Below are 20,041 nucleotides of genomic sequence, written 5' to 3' on the forward strand. Positions count from 1 at the left end.
AGATATCTTGAGCAAGAAACGAAGAATTGATGATCAAGAAACGGTAATGTTAACCGAGGAGTGCAGTGCGATTATCCAAAACAAACTGCCTCCAAAGTTAAAAGATCCAGGAAGTTTTTCTATCCCTTGTAACATTGGTAATCTTGACTTTGAAAAAGCTTTGGCAGATTTGGGTGATAGCATCAATCTTATGTCCTATGAAGTTTTTAAGATGCTAGGTATGGGAGAACTCAAGCCAACAAGGATGTCTTTGCAACTAGCAGATCGTTCAATTAAATATCCTAGAGGGATTGTCGAAGACGTACTTGTGAAGGTAGGTACATTCATCTTTCCTGTTGATTTTGTTATTCTTGACATTGATGAGGACAGGGAAGGATCTCTAATTTTGGGAAGGCCTTTTCTTGCAACTGCAAGAGCATTAATTGATGTTTATGAGGGTAAGTTGACCTTAAGAGTTGGACAGGAAGAAATTGTCTTTGATGTACTTAAATCGTGTAAACTTCCTATGGACTATGGAGACTGTTTTAGAATTGATGTTGTTGATGAATGTGTGGAAACCACTTTGCATGTTGAAAATAACACTAATGAATCAAGCATCTTGAATGAAAAAGAAAAGGAACTTTCTAAGCATGAACTGAAACAACTTCCACCTCATTTAAAACATGCATTCTTAGGTGAGAACCATTCTTTTCCTGTTATTATTTCTTCTCACCTAACGCTTGATCAAGAGGAAAGGTTGTTACAGGTTCTACGAAGGCACAAGAAAGCTTTAGGGTGGTCTATCTCGGATCTACAAGGAATAAGCCCAAGTGTGTGCATGCATAAAATCTTGATGGAAGAAGACTACAAACCTTCAATCGAGCACCAAAGGCGATTGAATCCTAATATGAAGGAGGTAGTCAAGGCTGAAATCATCAAACTCCTAGATGCCGGTATCATTTATCCGATTTCAGACAGTAATTGGGTAAGTCCTGTCCAAGTTGTTCCAAAGAAGGGAGGTATGACAGTTATCTCTAATGAAAACAATGAACTCATCCCCACAAGAACAGTCACAGGTTGGCGTGTGTGTATAGATTATAGAAAATTAAATAAAGCAACACGCAAGGACCATTTTCCCCTTCCCTTTATTGATCAAATGCTTGAGAGACTTGCAGGTTATCCTGTCTATTGTTTCCTAGATGGCTACTCAGGGTACTTCCAAATACCTATAGCCCCTGAAGACCAAGAGAAAACCACATTCACCTGTCCTTATGGCACTTTTGCCTATAGGAGAATGCCTTTTGGGCTATGCAATGCCCCTGCAACCTTTCAAAGGTGCATGATGTCCATCTTTTCTGATATGGTGGAAAAATTTATTGAAATATTCATGGATGATTTTTCTGTATTTGGTTCTTCCTTCGATGCATGCCTTCATAATTTATCTTTAGTGATGCAACGATGTGAAGATACTAACCTTGTGTTAAATTGGGAAAAATGTCACTTCATGGTTAGTGAAGGTATTGTCCTAGGGCATAAAATCTCTCAAAAGGGGATTGAAGTAGACAAGGCAAAAATTGAGGTAATTGAAAAACTACCTCCCCCTAACACAGTGAAGGGCATAAGAAGTTTTCTTGGGCATGCAGGAATTTACAGGAGATTCATAAGGGATTTCTCAAAAATCACTAAACCTCTTTGCAAATTGTTAGTTAAAGATGTTCCATTTGATTTTGACAAAGAATGTTTAGATGCTTTTAACAGGTTGAAGAAGGAGTTAATCTCAGCCCCGATCATCACTACACCAGATTGGACTTTACCTTTCGAGCTTATGTGTGATGCTAGTGATCATGCTGTAGGAGTTGTGCTTGGACAGAGAAAAGACAAGAAGTTGCATGTTATTTATTATGCCAGTCGCACATTGAATGATGCGCAATTAAACTATGCAACTACGGAAAAAGAATTATTGGCTATTGTTTTTGCTTTTGACAAATTCAGGGCATATCTAATTGGAGCTAAAACAATCGTCTACACAGATCACTCCGCCATCAAATACTTCCTGGAAAAGAAAGATACAAAGCCGAGACTCATTCGTTGGGTACTTTTATTGCAAGAATTTGACCTAGAAATTCGCGACAAAAAGGGGACCAAGAACCTCGTTGCTGACCATCTTTCCAGGCTTGAATTGGGGGAAGAAGATACAAGCAAGCTACAAATCAATGAAAGCTTTCCTCATGAGCAACTTCTTCTAGTAGCAAATGCTCAAACCCCCTGGTACGCTGACATAGTTAATTATCTTGTTTGCAGAATTCCTCCTCCCAATTTTTCTTATCAACAAAGAAAAAAATTTTTTCATGATATCAAATTCTACTATTGGGAGGAGCCATTTTTGTTCAAGTATTGCAGTGATCAGCTTTTCAGAAGATGTATACCGGAGACTGAAATAGAAAGTGTCCTTAAATTTTGCCATTCAATGGAATGTGGAGGTCACTTTGGAGCAAGCAAAACAGCTGCACGTATACTAGAAAGTGGTTTGTATTGGCCTAATCTCTTTAAAGATGCTTATAACTATGTTCGTCTTTGTGATCGTTGTCAAAGGTTAGGTAATATTTCGAAGAGACATGAGATGCCCTTAAATAGCATCCTTGAAGTTGAAATTTTCGACGTATGGGGTCTGGACTTTATGGGACCTTTTCCACCATCATATTCAAATCAATACATTCTAGTGGCGGTGGATTATGTGTCAAAGTGGGCAGAAGCTGTTGCTCTTCCAAATAACGATGCCAAAAGTGTGATGAGCTTCATCAAGAAAAACATTTTTACAAGGCATGGAACTCCCAGGGCGATAATCACGGACGGAGGTAAGCATTTTTGTAATAGATATTTAGACTCCCTTCTTGCAAAATATGGTGTCACTCATCGTGTAGGTACTCCATATCATCCTCAAACCAGTGGACAAGTAGAGGTCACTAACAGAGAAATCAAAAAGATCCTCGAAACCACTGTTGGACAATCGAGAAAGGATTCGTCCAAAAAGCTAGACGATGCTCTATGGGCCTACAGAACGGCATTCAAAACGCCTATAGGTATGTCTCCATATCGCATGGTGTATGGTAAGGCTTGTCATCTTCCTATAGAGTTAGAACATAAGGCGTTTTGGGCCATTCAATTTTTTAACTTTAATGCAAAGGAGGTTGGTCAAAAGCGATTGCTACAGCTAAACATGATGGATGAAATGCGCCTTCACGCTTATGAAAATGCCAAAATATACAAAGATCGCACTAAACAATGGCATGATAAGCGCATTATCATGAGGGATCTAAAGGTAGGCCAGCAGGTGTTGCTCTATAACTCTAGACTTCGGTTATTTCCTGGTAAGTTGCGCTCTAGGTGGTCTAGACCATTCACAATCAAGGAAATCTTTCCTCATGGCGCGATTGAGATAGTGGATGGTAAGTCGAATCGAAGTTTCAAGGTAAATGCTCAACGTTTGAGAAGCTATTATAATGAAACCTTTGAACCCATCAAGACTACAATTGGTCTTGCTTAGCTAAATTAAGATAAGTGCGTCGAACTTAACGACGTTAAACAAAAGTGCTCATGGGAGACAACCCATCTATTTTTATTAAATTTTCGTCCATTTATTTATTTTTATTCCCTATTTTATTTGTCAAAATCCCAAATTTTCTCCATAAGTGTTCTTTTGTTTAGTTAAGAGTTTTTGTAGGAAAAAGTGGAAATCCAGAACCAAGCACGCCCTAGCCGTGCTGGGCGGCACGCCCAAGTCGCACTACGAAGCAAGTCTCAACAAAGAAAAATGCCCAAGTCGCGAGCGCGACATTCATATGCGCGGGCGCGACAAGCAGATCTGAGTGTCAGAAGCAATTGGACCAGAAGACGCGAGCTAAAGACGCGAGCGTGATATTCATATGCACGGGCGCGAGCTAAAGTCGCGAGCGCGACATTCATATACGCGGGCGCGAGCTGAAGTCGTGAGCGCGACATTCATATGCGCGGGCGCGACAAGCAGATCTGAGTGTCAGAAGCAATTGGACCAGAAGACACGAGAAGACGCGAGCGCGATATTCATATGCGTGGGCGCGAGGAAGCACCTTTGAGAGGCAGAAAGTTTGCCAGCAAAATACGCGAGCGCGACTTTCATATGCGCGAGCGCGAAAAGAACTTGAGAGGCAGAGAAGAGCACGCCCAAGCCGTGCTATGTAGCACGCCCGTGCCAGGTACGCCACTTTTGTTGTTTTGCAGGTCAGAGGGGAGCACGCCCAGGCCGTGCTCATCAGCACGGCCGTGCCACGATCAGACCAACTCATTTATTGGCACCCCTATTTAAAGAGCACGCCTCCAAACCTTCTCTTTTCCATCTCGCACGCCCTAGCCGTCAACTCCTGTCTCTCAAACTTTCTCTTTTCTTCTCCCTTTTCTCTCAAATCAAACACTCTCCACCCAAAATTTTCACATAATCAACTCCAACAATGCCTCCTAGATACAAACGTAGCAGACCCGCATCATCCGTTGCTGCTCGGAAGCGTTCGACTACGCGATCCTCCACGGCTCCTCAACCTCCTTCACCTCCTGAAATTCCATTCGAATTTGCCTCATCCGATCAACAAGAAAGGTACACAAAATTATCTCTTCGGCCTATTTTACCGAATAGATTTATCGATGAGGCTGCCTTAGCGCAAGTGGGTCTTAGGGATATTGTGTTAGACCCTCTTAAGAGAATAGGATGGGGGGAATTTATTGATATGAAGGACTTAGTCTATGCCCCTCTAACTCTAGAATTTCTGAGTTCCTATCGCGCTTTTATTCTGTTATTGCCTAATTCACCACCAAGCAGGGTTAACTTTAGGCTTCTTAGTCAAGACTTTGAACTAACTGTGAATGAAATTAGCCACATTTTTGGGTTTCCTACAGACAATAGCCAGATACAAATATCTAGTGATTTTAGTGCGCGTAATACTTGGCAAAATTTGACAGGTGAAGTGAATTACAATCCTAGATATTCTAAAGCATCCAAATTAAAAAAACCTTCCTTGCGCTACATTCACAAATTCTTATCTAATTCCATTTTTGGAAGGAGTGAAAGTGATGGGGTGCTAAGTTTGAACGAATTATATTTTCTGTGGGCTATTGAGAATGGGGTTTTATTGAATGTTGGTTATTGGCTCTGCCAAAAATTTGGAAAGGTGGCTGGAGCCGACAAGGGGGCCATAATGGTGGGATGTTTTATAACTCGGATTGCTAGATACTTACAGGTTTGGAACCCGGCTAGGCCAATTTATGATTGTGTAGGAGGAGGGCGTGGTACTAGACTGGACCTAGATGTTATGATACATATGAAACTGATTGAAAAAGTCGGGGATACATATCAAGTACTGGGCGCCCCAGAAGCTAATCCTGATGATACAGGAGCAGAGGCAGCCGGTGGAGCTAACATGGAAGAGGATAATCCTCCTCCTTTTCCTTCTTCTTTTGGTGCAGGTACTTCCGGTGTCGGTCCATCGTTCCAAGGCACAACCAACATGTCGAACGATGAAGTCCTTGCAAGAATGATGTCTCGGATGGACCTCTTTGACACGCGCCTTAAATGTATGGAAACGATGATCGCAAACCGTTTCCAATCCATCGAGATTATGAACGGTAGTCTTGATTCTCGGATGGACACCATGCAAGGCCAACTCCAAACCATCCTCCAGCTTCTGCAGCCACCTCCACCACCAGAGAATTGACGGATTTCTCACTTTTCTTTGTTTTATTTTTGTTTATTTGTTCTAATACATTGTCTTGGTTGCTTTCACTTTAGTTTATTTGTTATTTGAATTTTTATAACTTTTTAGTAGTTTGTTTTGTTCTTAATGTTTAGTTGCTCTTTTAGCTAAGACTCTTCCCACACCCGTTCTATTGTATTGTTCAATACAATGTTGGTAAGATTTCTTCTTCTCTCTTACTGCTTTCCTTCTAGTAATGCAATAAGTTTGGGGAATTTATGCACATTGGGGACAATGTGATTGATTGAATTGGGGGAAGGGAATTTTGGCAAAAATTTTTGTTTTTGTTTAACATTTTTGGAATGATTACAAGTAAGCTTGAAAGTTCTCATGTCTAGTAATGAGTGTTAAATATAGTCGATTCTAAATTCTAGCATATTTAAGTTTTGAATTTGAATTTTTGACTCAATCATGTTCATTGATCTAAACTATTTGTTTCTAGACTTTTAAAACACTGATTTTTATGAAAGTTATGATATAAAGGTGTGTTTTACTCTAAAGTATTTTAAACCTTGGCATTCCTAGAACAAAAATTAGAACTTCCTTCGAGGCGAGAAATTTAAATGTTTACATCTTGAAAGAGATGATTTAGGCAATTTTTGTTGACACCTATATAGCCTAAACTACCTAAACAAAAATATATGACCTTTGAAACCCACTTTGAAGCTTTAAACCGTACAATTTTCTTCTTCACCATAAATAAACCAGGCCATTAAAGCCAAATTCAAATCTCTTACCCTAAGTACAAAGGATTGTATGATTAAAAGATTCGACTTTTAATTAGAATATAGCAACAAAGAGGGAGAATTCATCAATCAATACTAGCAAATAAAGAAAAGAGGAAAGAATCAAGAAAGAGGCACATGCAAAGCAATCAAAAGAATGCAAGAAGAATGGTAAAGCAAGTAAGAATACTGCCAAAATATTAAGAAAAGACCTTGCACAAGATGCCTCTAGCTAGTAAGAAAGCTTCAAAACCAACACTCCCTAGAACTAGTAAAAGTTTAATTAAAATAGAATCTTGAATATTATACATTCTTTTGTACTCTTTGACTACCCTTTTATCCTTTCTTTTGATTAAGCAAAATTTGCACCAAGAAAGCCCCATTACAACCCAAAATAAAGATCTTTTGATCTTTTAATTGTATGCATTTAAATCGTGGAGAAAGAATGACTAATTCTGCATATGGGAATGCCACTGTTGCACTATCAATTGTCTTATTTTTGAAAGGTTGAAAATTCTTTAGATAATTCATGTCCTATTTATCATAAATTGAATAAATATTAGTGTTGACAATCTCTTTAAACTTGTATTTTACTCAATGAATGTGTTTTATTCAAAAATAAAAGTCAAACTTAAGCATAATTAGCATGGAGAACGATTGAGTTTATTCACTTGTTTACTAATCATGATATCATGAAAGATTATTGAAATCATCTCCAACCATGTTAAACTAGTGTCGTCAAATTATTTTTCCTTTAGTTTTGTTGCTTGAGGACAAGCAATGGTTTAAGTTTGGGGAATTTTGATAAGTGTAAATTTTATAGTGTTTTTAATATAGTTTTTATTAGAATTTTAGTAAGTTTTTACTTCTTTAATTTAATTTTAAATCACTTTTAGTATAATTGTGTTTAAAAGCTTCCTTGGTCTTTAATCCGCTTGATCTAAGAGAAAATTGCAGAAATTTGGCGCAGAAAAGAACTTTAGAATGCAAGGCACTCAGCTTCTAGCACGCCCAGCCCGTGCTGGAAGGCACGCCCGTGCTAGAAGCCAAGTAAACCAAAGGAGAGACAGAAGAGAGCACGACCAGGGTGTGTCAAAAGGCACGGCCGTGCTACAATGGGACCAGGGCGTGTCAAGCATAGCACGCCCATGGCAACTCTAGACAGACTTCCAGAGAAGAGCACGCCCTGCCTGTGCTCTGTAGCACGCCCGTGCCTCAGTACTTCACTAGCCTGTGCTACCTAGCACGCCCCGTGCTTCACTAGCCAGAGCTCCAAACTACAGCACGCCCAGCCCGTGCCATGAAGCACGCCCGTGCTGCCCAGGCGGAACCAGCGTGAATTTAACACGCAAATCAAGCCTTTCTCACATGGGCCGACTTCAGGGAGTTTCCTAAACACACTAAACAAGACCTGGACCTATTCTTGAAGAAAAAGGAGTCCTAATCAAGAAGAAATCAAGAGCCTAAACAGTTATGATCTCCTATAAAGGATTTTGTGCTAAATAAGGATTCTATTTTCCTAAAAAGGAGTCAGACTTGCCTTCAGGATCTCTATATAAAGGGAGGAACTTCTCATAGTAGGGGATCTCATTTTTTTGTGCAACACTTTACATAATTCTCTTCTTCTCAAAGATTTCAAGCTTCAAATAATTGTGCTAAGATTCAAGGAAGCCATCAATATAGTTGTGATACAGTTTTTATTCTAAACTCTTCATCTTGTTTCTTTCTTTATTATTGTCTTTAAATATAATGAATGATTCAAGTATGATTGAGCTTAATTTAATTACTATGTCTAGCTAAACTTTTATACTAGGGATTTGATGTAATTTAATTCGATTCCAGCTTATAATATTAGATTTATTTTTCTTTGTTCTTGTTATAACTTATTATTGTGCTTAAGGCTTCCAGGCAGAAAAAATTCCCCTAGATTGAATTATTTCAATAATCACATTCGAGAGAAGGGTTATTGATATGAACAAGGTAATAATTTACTTGAGAATAATAACTTGATGTGGAAACTATATGGTTTGACTCAAGGGGGGCTTTCATAAGTTAATAAAGTATTAAGTTGTGAATTCATAAAACAACCATAAAACCTAATGATCTGATTCATGTTTAATTTCACTATTAAGATAGGTGATTAAATTGGATTAGAATAGCTAACAATAAATCGGGAGAGCTTGTTAGTAACCTTAGGGTTGTTTTCTCCTACTTGAACAATTAAACTTGATCAATGAACTAATAGAATAAGCTGGATAGAATTAAATGAAATCAAATTCCCTAGTAGCTTAATCCCCTGATTTCTTTTCACCTAAATTTTGTGTTTGATCTCTTTTACTTTGAATTTTATTTACTTTACAGCGAATCTCCTTTATCGTCGTCTAAATAATAATAGGTTAACATAATTTTGGTAATTGATAAACAATCCCTGTGGATACGATACTTTCTTACTCTATACTACTTGTTGCGATTTCGTACACTTGCAAAAAACGCTGTCAAAGAACCTTCTGAAATGGTTTGTTATGAATGCAACAAACCTGGACATATCAAGCCAAATTGTCCTAAACTAAAAAAGAAGTCAACGAAAGAGAAGCTGAAGCAGGCTTTCGTAGCTGCCTGGAGTGATTCAGATGATTCTAATCCTGAAAGCCATGATGATCAAGAAGAAATTGCTAATATCTGTCTGATGGCTACTATCGACTCTGAATCTAAAGAAATTAGCACTCTGACTTCAACACAGAAAGCTGGAATCAACGAAACAAATGCAAAGATCCATGAGAATGATGAAAGCACTGTAAGTATTTCTGAACCTGAATCAGAAAGTGATCTTCTAAATACTTACAATAATCTTTGCAATGAGTTTGAAAAACTTGTTAGAAAGCATAAAGTTCTAAAGAAAGATTTCAGAAAATTAAGATCTGAAAGTAATCATTTAAAAGATGATTTTTATCAAGAAGTTACATGCAAAGATCTTATTATAGAAATCAAATATCTTAAAAGTTGTAATAATCGATTTTCTGAAAATCTGACACATCTTGAAGAAAAATGCAAAAATCTGAATTCTGAAAATGAATCCTTGAAAACTGAGATTAGAATTCTAAAGTCAATTTCAGAATCTTTTTCTAAAGAGAAAACAAGTTCTAATAGCATTTCTAAACTGAATCGTGTTTCTAATCAGAAAAATGTTGTTTCTAATGTTGTGACTTTAGAACATCAAAGTTTCAACAAAAAGAAGAATCATAGTGCACCTGCTACCACTAACCCTCCAGGACCTAATATGAGTTGGGTACCTAAATCTGCTTGATCTTTTTAGGTGTGCCTAAGTAGCGAGCTGAAGATAGAGATGTGGTACATGGACAGCGCTTGCTCTAGGCATATGACTGGTGACAAAAAGAAGTTCACCAGATTAGAAAAGAAAAAGGGAGGTACGGTAAGCTTTAGAGACAAAGCAAAAGGTAAAATCGTTGGTATTGGTGTGGTAGGTTCTAATCCTTCAATAGAAGATGTATGTTTAGTAGAAGGATTACATTATAATTTGTTGAGTGTGAGTCAGATTTGTGATAAAAATAGAAGAGTGATCTTTGAACCCTCTCATTGTGAAGTTCAGAACATGCATGATAATAAAACCTTATTCGTTGGAAAAAGGTTTGGAAATATATACCTAGTAGATCTCTCTGATATGCATAACTAGGATATATGTTTAGTTTCTATTGATAATTCTAGTTGGTTATGGCATAGAAGACTTAGACATGCAAGCATGCACCTTATTTCTAAACTTTCTAAGAAAGATTTGGTTCGTGGTTTGCCAAAGTTGAAATTTGAAAAAGATCATATTTGTGATGCTTGTCAAATGGGCAAACAAACCAGAACTTCTTTTAAATCTAAGGGCATGGTTTCTACTTCTAGACCTTTAGAATTGCTACACCTTGATTTATTTGGTCCAATTACTCCTTCTAGTCTTGGAGGAAAATTCTATGCATTTGTTATTGTAGATGATTACTCAAGATTCACCCGGACACTCTTCCTTAGAAATAAGGATGAGTCATATGACATGTTTGTTCATCTTTACAAGAGAATACAAAATGAGAAAGGTTACAACATCACGGCAATTAGAAGTGATCATGGAGGAGAATTTGAAAATCAGAAATTTAATGCTTTTTGCAACGAGTCAAGAATCTTCCATAACTTCTCCGCACCTAGAACACCTCAACAAAATGGAGTGGTGGAACGCAAGAATAGAACACTTCAAGAAATGGCTAGAACCATGCTGAGTGATTCTAATCTACCAAAGTATTTCTGGGCAGAAGCAGTTAACACTGCCTATTATATTCTAAATAGGGCGTTGGTAAGATCTAATCTTAAAAAGACTCCATATGAGCTATACAAAGGTAGAAAGCCAAATATTGGTTATTTTCATATTTTTGGGTGCAAATGCTTTATTATAGATAACAAGAAAAATCATCTTGCTAAATTTGATGCAAAATCTTATGAAGGGATTTTTCTGGGATATTCTAATAATAGTAAAGCATTTAGAGTATTTAATAAAAAGACTCTAGTTATAGAAGAATCTATTCATGTTGTGTTTGATGAAACTGATTCTACTTCAAGAACATTAGAAAGTGATGATGTTGTAGATTCTAATCCTGAAAAGCAGAATGAGCAATCAGAACAACTAGAATAGCCAAAAAGCGATAAGAACATCAATAGTCAGGCTGAACCAGAATTAGAACATGAAGATCAGAACACAGTTGAAAATCAAATGCCAGAAACAGAAAATGAAGATTCTCAATTACCAAAAGAATGGCGATTTCACAAGTATCATCCTCAAGAAGACATTATGGATAATCCCTCGGAAAGGATGATGACTAGAGGTCAACTTAGAAGATATTTTGGTAATGTTGCTTTCGTTTCTCTATTAGAACCTAAAAATTTAGAAGATGCTCAAAATGATGAAAGTTGGATTCTTGCTATGCAAGAAGAGCTAAATCAATTTGAGATAAACCAAGTTTGAAAAATTGTTTCTAGACCTAAAAATCATTCTGTTATTGGAACAAAATGGGTGTTTAGAAATAAGCTTGATGAACAAGGTAATGTTGTGAGAAATAAAGCAAGATTAGTGGCCCAAGGGTACAACCAAGAAGAAGGCATCGATTTTGATGAAACCTTTGCTCCGGTTGCTAGACTTGAGGCTATTAGAATGCTTTGTGCATTTGCATGCTTTAAAAACTTCATGTTGTATCAAATGGATGTGAAAAGTACTTTTCTAAACGGTTTTCTAAATGAAGAGGTGTATGTAGAACAACCTCCGGGCTTTGAAATTTTTGATAAACCTAATCATGTTTACAAACTTACTAAAGCTCTTTATGGATTAAAGCAAGCTCCTAGAGCTTGGTATGAAAGATTGAGTAAGTTTCTATTAGAAAATGGTTTTTCAAGAGGAAAGGTTGATACAACACTATTTATTAAAAATAAAGCACATGATATTCTAGTTGTACAAATCTATGTTGATGACATAATCTTTGGTTCTACTAACGACCTTCTTTGTAAGGAATTTTCTAAGATTATGCAGGGTGAGTTCGAAATGAGTATGATGGGAGAATTAAACTTCTTCCTTGGACTTCAAATCAAACAATGTGAGAATGGAATTTTAATTAATCAAGAAAAGTATACTAGAGAGTTGTTGAGACGATTCAAAATGGAAAATGCTAAGGTATGTAGTACACCAATGAGTCCATCGTCAAAATTAGAAAAAGATGAAAAAGGCAAGGACGTGGATATCAAGCTGTTTAGAAGTATGATTGGTTCTTTGCTATATCTAATGGCAAGCAGACCAGACATACACTTTAGTGTTTGTCTATGTGCTAGATTTTAATCGTGTCCCAAAGAATCTCATTTAATTGCTATAAAAAGAATGTTAAGATATCTTTGTGGAACTTCTAATCTGGGTTTGTGGTATTCTAAAGATGATACATTTGATCTTGTTGGGTATAGTGATTCTGATTTTGCAGGAAGCAGAATAGATAGAAAAAGCACATCTGGAACTTGTCAATTTCTGGGTAGCACCCTTGTATCATGGTTTAGCAAGAAACAGACATCTATTGCTCTCTCTACTGCAGAAGCAGAATATGTTGCTGCTGGAAGTTGTGTGGCACAAGTTCTATGGATAAAACAACAGTTGGCAGACTATGGACTGAAATTAGAAACAGTACCTATCAAATGTGACAACATAAGTGCCATTAATTTATCCAAGAATCCAGTTCAGCATTCTAGAACCAAGCATATAGAACTCAGACATCACTTCATACGTGATCATGTACAAAAAGGTGATATCGTGATTGAGTTCATTCCCACAGAAAAACAATTGGCAGATATCTTTACAAAACCTTTGAATGAAAGTCAATTTTGCGCAGTTAGAAGAGAACTTGGTATGTTAGTTCTAAACTCGTAACTTTAGAACTCTGTAAGTATGTTCTAAACTGCTTTCTATGTTCGAGATTAGAAGACCTATTATGTTCTAATTTCTGCTTTATGTGAAAAACGATTTTTGTCTAAAACGCACGTTGCCCTGATATGACTTTCTAATGTCATTATCAGAATCCTACTTTAGACTAAATCCAAAAATAGTTATTTTATTGTGTTTGTCTTTATTATGTTTTCGTGTCTTTAGTGCTTTGGCGGTTTTAGGGTTTATTTTATTTTATTTTATTTTTTTTGTTTGTTTTGTTTTATTGTCTTTATTTATTTTGTTTCTTTTGTCTTATTTGTCGTTTTGAATTCCATTTAAAAACTGTTCTTTATTTCTTTCTTCCGCCACTTAAGCGTCTCTATTTTTTGTTAAGTGCTTAGCATTCTCCTTATCTTCTCTTTGCAAACTGAAACCCTAAGTTGCTTTTGAGTTTCGAAATCCGCAACAATGGCCGAATCCAGTTCAAACTCCTCTTCAGACTCTCTTACTGAGCAAGAGCTTCAACTTCTGAAGAAGCTCTCAAAGAAGTATGAACAGAAGGAGTTGAGGGAGAAAAAGGCAAAAGAAAAACCTAAGAAAAGAAAAATCGAAACGGGTACTTCACGAAAACAAGCAGCAAAAGCTCATGACAAAGGTAAGTCGATTCTCTCAACTTACCCTCTTATGCGCTCCTATGTGATTGACTGGAAGTTTTTTGGTGGTGATGAGTTTAACTTTAAGGAACTTTTTGAGTTCCAAGGCTGGATGAAGTTTCTGTCTTTAAATGTGCTGTGTTATGAGAATTTAGTGAAGGAGTTTTATGGCTCATTAAAGGTCAGTGGAGCAGAGGCGATCTCTGTGAAACTCCAGGGTGAGACCAGAGAGTTATCGTATGATGATTTTGGGAAAATTTTTGGTATTCCAAATACTGGGTCCTGAGTGACCAAAATCAAAGACGTGTCTAGGGTTAGTGACTACAAAAAGGAAGACTTTGTGAGAAAAATTGTGAAGAAGCTGTCTGCAGATAAACAAGGCTCGATAGAATGCTCTAACTTGACAGAGAGCATGAAATGGTTGTACAAGCTTATCGTTCATTATATCTATCCAAAGAGCGCCTCTTTAACATATGTGAATCAGGTAGAATTGTGTATAATGTGGCACATTGTTGAGAGAAAACCCCTCAACCTATGTCACATTATTTTTGATAAGCTGCAGAACAATCCCAAGAAGTTACCCTACGGGATGATTCTTACACCAGTTTTTGAGCTTTTGAATGTTAATTTGGATGAGCATGTTGGTAGTTCTGTTTCTAAGTTGGACAACGGGTCCTTGAAGATGAAAGATGAGGAAGAAGAGAAAGAAAAGAAAGTAAAAGAGGAAAAGGAGGAGAAAATGAAGGAAGAAAAGGAAAAAGAAGAAATTGAAAAACAAAAGAAAGTAAAAAGTGAAGCTGAAAAGAAGAAAGAAAAAGTAAAAGGGAAGTTGGAAGAAATAGTAAAAGAAGAAAGGAAATCAGAAAAGAAAGAAGAAGAAAAGAAGTCAGCAGAAAAGGCTGAAGAAGAGGAAGAAGGAACACAAGAAGAGGAATTAGAAAAGGAAAGCACTGTAGAAAAAGAAGAAACAGAAAAGGAGAGCACTGAAGAGTCAGAAAAAGAAACAGGAAAGAAAGAAGAGCTGGAGAAATCAGAAAAAGGGAAGAAAGCTGAGGAAGAAAGTGATGCTGAAACTAATAGAATAGAAATCAGTGATGAGGGAAAGACTACTGAGGGCAAGGCAGAGCAAGAATCTGAGTTATTGTCAGCTCAACGTAGTAGGGATGCTATGCTGAAAAGAATAGAAGAGGAGCTAATAGCAGAACATAACAGGGAACTTGATGAGGCGATTCAACAGTGCAAAACTGTGATTGAACAGAATCAGTCTCTCGTCAAGGTTCTGGAAAGGATGAAAGATGTAAATGCAAGGAAGTTAGCTACTCTAAAGGTGAAAGGAACACCTTACGTTCCCTCTTCAGAGAAACCACAGAAGGTGAAGCACACTACTGGAAAACACAGGACTCATGGAAGAAAGCCTCCACTTCACCCTTCTTCTAAAAGGTCAGAGAGTCCTTCTGAGACTACTCCAGCTCAGCCTTTAAGGAGTTCTAAAAGACTTAGAATTGGTTCTAAGCCTCTCTGATTTATTTCTTATCTGTTTTGAACAATTTATTTGCTTTATCTTTATAGGATTATATTTGTGGAACTGTTTATTTTTTTCTTTATTTTGCTGTGATTTTGTCTAACCCTTTTATATGATGACAAAAAGGGGGAGAACAGGTATTTTGGTGATATTTTGAACACTATTGGTGCGTACGTGGCAACCAAAGTACTTATATTGTGGTTATCTGTGTACTAATATTTTCTAATCTGTATGTTTATCGCTTTCTAATATGGTCCATTTTGATGAGCTATATGTTCTATATGATAAGCTGAGTATTTTTAGAAGTTAAATTCTTATTCTAATGACTGTTTTTGCAGGTTGGACATAAGATCCTTTGTTCTATTTCTAATATCAGTTTCTATTTTTTTTGCTCTGACCATATGTTTTGTTTATTAGAACTTAGAATATCTTGTCAATCTATGCTAGTTCTAATATATATGTGCTCTGATTGTTAGAACTTAGAATATCTTGCCTATTTTTGTGAGTTCTAAAAATCATTTTCTAAAAATGCCTCCCTAGTTCTAATTTTCATAAAACAGTTTTACTGCAACTATTCAGGGGGAGCAAACTACATGTTCTATATTGCTTCATATTAAAAATCTTTTAGCATGTTCAGAACTTATATGCATAAAATTTAGGGGGAGCACATGTTTTTATGTTTGCTAAATTTATTGGTTTTGTCATCATCAAAAAGGGGGAGATTGTTGGCTCAAGGGTCAAAATTCTTATTTCGGATTTTGATGATTAATACAAAACAAATAAATTTAAATTATATTATCTGTGCTAATTTTATTTTATGCAGAATTACTATGGAAAGAAACCATACAAGGCAAGTCCTACATTAAGTGTGAAGATTTCGAAGACCTAGTATGTAACATCCCTTCCCGGTCCACCCGTTAACCCGAATGAACCGAGCCGAGACGCTACAATCTGGTTGAACCTATGTCCTGTCATGCGGATATCATACTGTATGAAAAATATGAATATAAACTACTCCCAATTACACTCTAAACTTCCAACGTCTCCAAAGAATCATCATAACACAATCACACTTTATATATCTAGTCATAACTGTATAAATCCTCAATAGCATTTAATATCCAGCAATTAAGTGCATTCATGATCTATATCAAGTCTTCATGACCTAATCATACCAACTATAGTAACATATTTCATATTCAATCATTTCCTCCAAATACTTACACCACAATAATTACATGCTTCACTTATATTTACAATCACATAGGCTCTAACAAATGTAAGAATTATACATGCCATAAATCTTAATACATGCCAAAATTCTTAATTATACAACTCTCAATCTACTATGACCAAATTAATCACTTCTGCTTTGAAAGTACTCCTCAAGTCTTCAAGTAGCAACCACGATCTTCAACCTACGCGTGATAAAAATCGACGCGCTGAGTATAAAACTCAGTGGTGCTCATAATTCACATACTTAATAAAGTGCGATGGCAACTAACTTAAAATACAAATTTCATAAAGCATTGATCATCATAGAATCAGTAAATTTCAACATAAATGTCTCTTTATAGCAACGAATAAACTTCTAATTCATAAACACCAATAATTTAGTTCTAATTATCTCATAACTCCTTTACATGAACCTATAATCACACATTATGATACTAGCATGATCTTACCTGCTGTTCATTGTGTTGTATGGATGAGATCAATAAACATGTAAGAATACATAACAGTATATGTTCATTGTCTTACTTGCTATTCATTATGCTGTATGACTTATGCACTTTTAGTCACATCATATAAGTTATGATTAATAACATCTCATGACTGTATGGCTCCTTAAAGATTCAATAAATAAACTTGTAAGCATATATAGCATTATACTTTCATGATCTTACCTGATGTTCTTTATGCTGTATGAATTCTGCAACTTTGATTAAACTCAGTGAATATCACAATGAATAAAGAAACATATAAGCACATACATATGTAGAAATAAACATGTACTCATATATGGAATGTAAGCACACATATCATGATACTTTCATTTTACCTTGATGATCTTTCTTGCTGTTTAGTATACTGTATGCTTCATGCAATGTTATGTCAAGATATCTGTATGGCTCCATAAGGTTATAGTGAAACCGAAGTGATAAGAAAAACTGTATGAAACTGGATGAAACTGTATGCTTGGCTGCTATGGCCTATATAATCATATCCACTCAACGGCCTGTAGCCGGAGTACCAAACTGTATGGGGCGCAGATCTGCTATTCTATGTCACGACATAGCCTTATCTACATGGTTTCTACCTAACCTCAATGGAGCATAATGTTGGTATGTCAATAGATAAAACAAATGCATAGTAACTGTGTCATAATTTGCATGCTTGTGTCATGTTCTTTTCACTTGCTTGTGTCATAAAATTAACTGCTTCATCATTTCATAAAATTTACTGCTTACCTGTATGCTGATAGCTCGCCAAGCGGGCAACTTGTGTCATGTTAGTTTCACACCATTTGCATGCTTGCATTTTGTGTTCATACATGTGTTCATGTTGTCTTTTTGCTTTAAAATGATTGAAGACATATAAGTTGAGTAAAGGAATACAATTGCATAGAATTCATAACTTCACACACCATTTCACATCATTTCACAATTGCATAGAATACAAGTACAAGTTGTGTTTACCTCATTTCACATCATTTGCATGCTTGCATGTTGTTTTGATGCATGTTCTAATGTTGTCTTTTTGTTTTAAATTGATTGGAGGCATATAAGTTGAGTAAAGGAATACAATTGCATTGAAAAAGAAGTCCAAAAGTGCATGAAAACACATGTCGCGAGCGCGTCTTTCAAAGTCACGAGCGCGAGATGCAAAAAATGAGAGTCTGTGTGTTATCGGGCACAAGTCGCGAGCGCGCACTTGAAAGTCGCGAGCGCGTAGAGTGCAAAATGAGAGACAGTGAGTTCCCAGGCCAAATTCGCGAGCGCGCGAGGAAGGTCGCAAGCGCTTACAGGCCAAGGGCTAAGTCGCGAGCGCGCAGTGCAAAATCACGAGCGCGTAAAGCACCAAATGAGAGTCAGAGAGTTTCAGGTGAAAGTCGCGAGCGCGCAAATGAAAGTCGCGATCGCGAGCTCTTCATGCAATTCGCGCGCGCGCGTTTTCCAGCCTGTACAGTCTGTACTCGTTTGACTATATCTCTCAATATATAACTCCGATTTGGGTGATTCAAAAACCCATGTAAAGCTAACACATAGAGGAACAAATAACTCTTCTATGACACTTCCTAATTCCATCATTAAATGGGGTAAAAATCAAGGTGAAGTTACTGGTAACTTTTCCAGCAAAACTTGTTTCAGCATGAACTCAATATCTACTTCATTTATTCATTTCATCTCATGCTTTTTCACCATTTTCAGTCATCTTACTCAACATGAAACAACATATTTTCTCATTATCAACACACCACACAAATTCTCATGCAAGGAAATTAATTAAACGAAAAGAGATAGCACACCTTCACTCCAAAAAGCTTGAACTCTTCTTTTTAGCTTCCTTTTACCTTTGAGCTCACTTCTCCTATACATAAGAATTCTTATGAATCATCTAAAAATATCACCAAATGATTCAAGTATGAAATTCAAGAAGGTTTACTTACTTGGATAGAATAGAAGTTGAATTAATGCTTGAATCCCATTAAAATCTTCACTACCATTAAAAGTGATGGAGAAAGGAAAGTGGAAGAGGAAAGTAGAGGAAGAAGATGAAGATAAGGATGAAGAAATGAAAATGAAATGGAATCCACGGGTAGTCTCTAGAATGTCATTGATTTTTATTTGAAAATTACCAAATGGTACCTCAAGTGTCAAAATGGTACAACTCAATACCTCAACTTTATACTTTAGTGAAATCAAGTCCTAATCCTTATACTTTGATCTTTTTGTTTCCTTCAAGTAAGTCCACTTCTTTTCCTTATTTCAATTTCATCCCATTCTAGCCCACTCTAGAATCTAATGGATCGAACCGGGTTTTGGATCAGCCCGACTCGACTCTAAGCAACGACTCGATTCAATAGAACAATGGGACGTTACATAGTAGCTAGGTATTTAGGAAACTTTGTAGGATAGAGAGAAAGTCCATATATGAGCACAAAAATCCTTTTCTCTCTCAAAAAAAAAAATATTTTTCGAAAAAATAGTTTTCTTCAAAATAATTTATTTTCGAAAATATTCCTTCAAATCGAAAAGATTTATTTTCCTAAAACTGAAGAGATTTTTTCTCTAATGTTTTTAGTAATAAAATCATTCACCTTTTCTGGAAATATTTTTTGAAAGATCTAAAGTATTTTAAAGTTATTCTCTTACCTTAAAAATAAAGAAAAATCTCTTTCGGTTTTGGTAAGTGCATCTTTCCGCAAATAATTTCTCTCCAAAATAAATGCTGTCGTAAATCTTTTCTAAAGGAAAATCGGGTTTTATTTTCTTACCAAAAGGGGATAAAACAATTTTTGGTAACAAAGATCTTCACATCTTCTAAAATAATGAAAGAAGATATTCTGATCTCTTTCAAAAAAGTGATAGCACCTTTGTTTCCTATATAAAGGAACATTCACGCCTTAAACATTTGGTGAAGTAAGAGGTTTTGTTTTAAGAGCACTCTCTCATTGAACAAATCTTTATCTCTCAAAACTTACTCTACCCCCATTTTCTTTTCATCTCTACACTTAACGTTTTCAATATTTAAAGTGAAAAGAATTTTTACAATTACTTTTGAAAAACAATTCTGTGTTCTAATCGATCTTCTAATCTGGTAAAATTGTTTTTCCTGTGCTTATATAGGCATTTCTTTCTGTCTATTTAGATTGTGTAATCTATAGTAGACAGGCCCTTTATTTGTTAAACTTTTGAGTGTAATAGCTTAGGTTA

Source organism: Jatropha curcas, chromosome 9, assembly GCF_041381405.1.
Source record: "Jatropha curcas cultivar XTBG-Jc1 chromosome 9, XTBG_Jcur_1.0, whole genome shotgun sequence".
Lineage (NCBI taxonomy): Eukaryota > Viridiplantae > Streptophyta > Magnoliopsida > Malpighiales > Euphorbiaceae > Jatropha > Jatropha curcas.